Here is a 4,085-nt window from a genome sequence, read left to right on the forward strand (position 1 = left end):
ATTTTTCTTTTGGTAATCTGATCTTCTAACTCAAGTTTGCATTCAGTTTAGACTTTAGGTTATGTTAGTCATAACAAGCTTGAAAAGACATATTAACAAAGAAATATCATATTAACAGTTCATGTTACGTTTGTAGATATGGACCTCGGTGGTTTTCTCCACACTAGGAAAGCTAGAAGAGCCTTTTGAACTCAGTTTTTTTTTGCTAACAATGGTGTTATGGTGAAACAGACACTACAAAAAAATGGTTTTGTATGACAAAAGTAAAGTGTCATGTTTAGTACAAAATTGGTCATAAAAAGCATCTTATGACAAAAATGCTGCATCATAAGGGTCGTCATATAACGACCGTCACATTATGTACCTTGTGACGACTGTTCAGAGTACCGTTACATAATGTCATCACCTTTTGTGACGGCTGCGTTCGTCCGTCACATATTGTTGCTATATATGACGGTGTTATCTGTCACATTTTTTCCAGTCAACGCGTCACCTAATGTTGGGATTGTTTAATATGGCACCCACATACAGTGACGCAGAATCATACACTGAGCTCTCATGATACACAGAGCTCTCATGATAGCTCACAGAATCATAATACACATAAAAGCCATCATACACAACATTCTCATCACAAGTCATACACAATTCCAGCACACTAGTTCTTCCACAATAGAGGTTCAAACATACAAAGGTTCCACCACAAAGGTTTGAAGCATTCAAACAGACACCAATGTTTAGAAGGAAGGTGGATGAGCGACTGATCTGGCTGAGACTATCAGCAACAATCTTGGAGGGTGACTTTTGTGCTTCTCCTTCTTCTAGCTCTCTTTCCTTCTCTGCAACCATTTGCTCCTACATAAAATGAATGTACTTAGTAACAAGGCCATACAAAAATGTTGAACTAGGCATTTACTTGAGTGTAGTACATGTAACTTACATATATCTCATTTGCAAGCGGAGTACGACCATTTCGGGGACTATTCATACATTCCCCAAAGAAATCAACAACATCTGGCTCCATGTTGTTGTACTTAGTCCTCTGCGGCATATAAAAAACTTGGGATATAAGATTTTCCATGAAATATTGGTACATACCAACAGCAATACAACATAGTGTCTAGTTCATCAGCCTTTTAAAAAGCAACCTGGGTTTTAGAAACTTATCATGACAAAGCAAACAATGTCTAGTTCATCAGCCTTTTAATTAGTCACAAGTTAGTCGAATTACATATTTCCAAATATGGCAGACCTCAAGAATCAATAAAAACTCAAACTCCATATTGAATTGCTATGCTAAGCAAGTACCCCTACTGCTGGTTATCAAACAGAAGTCCTGACTAGTAGTATCAATTTAAGTTTCTTCCTGAAGCTCACCAGATGATTCTAGTTTGTAAATACAGTTGCTAATGATCAGGTTTCTAAAAATTAACAAATAGAAGATGCATAAAGAAAGCGTCGTACATTTTAGAAAGAGGAGATGTGAAGTAACAGATTAGGAAGAGGGTTATTTGGTGGCAGTTTTGCAACCAGAAAGTAAATATTACTGATGATCCAAGTTCACCATTGGGTAACATCTGTTTCTTTCCATTCTGATCAGAAGACTTTGAACCCTTTGTGTCACCCTACAAGATGTTGGGAAAAAAGTGCATATTTCAGTCCCATGGTACAGAAAGACAATAGATGACCAACACACAACGATATGCAAAGATTACCTCTGTCTTCAATGCCATCAATCAAGGATAATAAACATCACTTTAGGCGTTGTGCTCTGCTGCTACGAACTGGGCTTCTGTTTGCTTCTATACTCCTATCTCTCGATTTCATAGCATAGCCTGTGCTCGCTAAAAAAAACTCGCTACTGAAACAAAGTCTCCATCAAAATGTGGAAGCCAAGTCAGTTTTTGTCTCTCCCCAAATCCGCTCCGTAGATAGGCAGGGCTCCAGAGACAGATATCACATTTGTGGGTGTGGACTGATTCTAGTCTGGTACACGGCGATGGATGGATGGAGTGGCTCAAACAACATCATGGACATCAGTGCTGAACCCCCCCCCCCCATGGCCCTCCCACCACCTGCCCTGCCTACCTCCCCTCACCAAAGGGGCCGGCTCCAAACAATGGTCCCTCCTAATCTCTTGATTGAACTCAACTGGCTCAGCTGCCACTTTCTGGATGTTACACCTGTGCAGCTCCAGATCTCCTTCCCATGCCAACCTTGCGTCTCCGGCGCAAACAAGCCGTATCATCAGAAATAAATGAACATCGCATTCATATTTCATACTACACCTGTGCTGCTGTGCTCCTTTGTGATGAAAATGGATCCAAGTCTCGGTTAATAAGACAAGATAATTACCATCCGTCGTGGCCATAGTGGCGGTCACAGTCACGAAAGGGGAGGGCTGGCTGGACGGCTGGTGGCATCTCTCCTTCCCCTGCATCAACAGCATCTGGCAACCGAAACGTGGCTGATAATTAGGGCCTATATCAGCACACCATGCTTGAGATAGTTGAGGACTGGATTTCCTATCTACTACTGCTACATGTGTACACGATCACTTGCAAAAGATATAAGATACGCTTTTCCTTTTATCTGCTTTATTTATGTTGCTGTCAACACCTCTCCTGTCTAGCTTTTCAGTAGTACCCCCACACGTCGTTGATTCCTCAACCAAAGGAAAACTCGATGCCGTTTCCATTCCCAGCGTCGCCGGCGTCGGAGCGGAAGGCGGAAGCGGTTAGACGACCTGAGCTGGCCTCAGCAGTGGAGAGGCCAGGCGGCAAATGAATGGATGAAACGGGAACTGGTTGGGTTACCTTGAGCTGCGCAGTGACGGTGTCCTCCTGGTTGGTCTCGGTGATGAGCGCGGAGCCGGTGGCGGAGGCGGCGCCGGCGAGAGCGTAGGAGTTGTGGGTGGTGAGCCACGGGTAGTTGTTGAAGGGGAGGCCCGTGCCGTGGGTGGCCGGGTCCACGGGGCTGGCGCACGTGCAGATGCTGCCCCGCCGGCGCCACAGGGGCTGCAGTGCAGGCCGGAGCCACCGCCGCTGGAGGAGGAGCACGCGTCGCCCACCTGCGTCGCCGCTGCCAGGTGCGCAAACGGCAACAAGAGCAGGGCAGACGCAACATGGGAGAGAGAGAGAGGCATCCAAATTCGAGCACAAGGTAGGAGGGAAATTTTGGTCATTTTGGGCGGGAGATGGGAAAGTGAATGCGGTCAACAGAAAGGGGTACGGTCCTTTTTGGAAAAAATATAAAGTGACGTCGCCAAATCATCACATAAAGGCACATCTAAGCGTCATAAAAGTAAAACCGTCTACCGGCTCCTGGCGCCTGACAATATATGACGAATCTTTGTACCCTTATGTGACAACAAAAACACTATCGTCATAAAATCTTCATGACCTCATGAAATTATGACGATTCAAAAAATTTCATCATATTATGTGACATTATATGACGATAACCGACCTTGTCATTAGGTATTTTGTCATAAAAGGACAAATTTCTTGTAGTGAGAGTTGTGTGTGTATGTACCAACAGTTAAAATGTAAACACGACATTATCATAGTTGAGTACATGAATAATTATCTCTTATATCTTATTGTAAAATCTGAAACAGTTCTCCTGTAGATGGTTAGCTTGGATTTTATGCTACAAATACCTCAGATCACTTCTTGTTGTATCTTACACCAATTTACGAAAGTTCTTGATGCGTTTTATGACAACCTCGTGCGCTGAGAGATACATTCGGTCTACATTCGTTATTATGAAACAGATGGACGATTTACGCTAAAATTCATACTCATTTACGTTGTTTTGGTTCACGATTTACGCTTAAATCCGTCCGAGCCAGAACCCGTGCACGACCGGTGGCTCGTGATTTTCGCGCCGTAAATTTGGGCTACATTCGCTATTATGAAACAAACATACGATTTATGGTAAAATTTGTAGTAATTTACAATGTTTCGGTTTACGTTTTACGCTGAAATCCATTCGAGCCAGAACCCGCGCTCAATCGACCGCACGCGATTTTCACGTCGTAATTCGAGCCTCATTTGCTGTTACGAAACAGATATACGATTTAC

At 43.5% G+C, this 4,085-nt stretch overlaps 1 pseudogene across 1 annotated transcript; it reads right to left on the reverse strand.

Annotated features, from left to right (window-relative positions):
* Positions 1–613: 613 nt before the first annotated feature.
* Positions 614–3,109, reverse strand: LOC100216605 (LOC103626560-like pseudogene; annotated as a pseudogene). Its single transcript, NR_159539.1, has 5 exons — positions 2,817–3,109; positions 1,716–2,449; positions 1,548–1,625; positions 941–1,042; positions 614–855 (listed from the first exon to the last, which is right to left on the reverse strand). The product of NR_159539.1 is annotated as a protein-like pseudogene (transcript).
* Positions 3,110–4,085: the final 976 nt, after the last annotated feature.

The sequence above is a fragment of the Zea mays genome, chromosome 1 (genome assembly GCF_902167145.1).
Source record: "Zea mays cultivar B73 chromosome 1, Zm-B73-REFERENCE-NAM-5.0, whole genome shotgun sequence".
NCBI lineage: Eukaryota > Viridiplantae > Streptophyta > Magnoliopsida > Poales > Poaceae > Zea > Zea mays.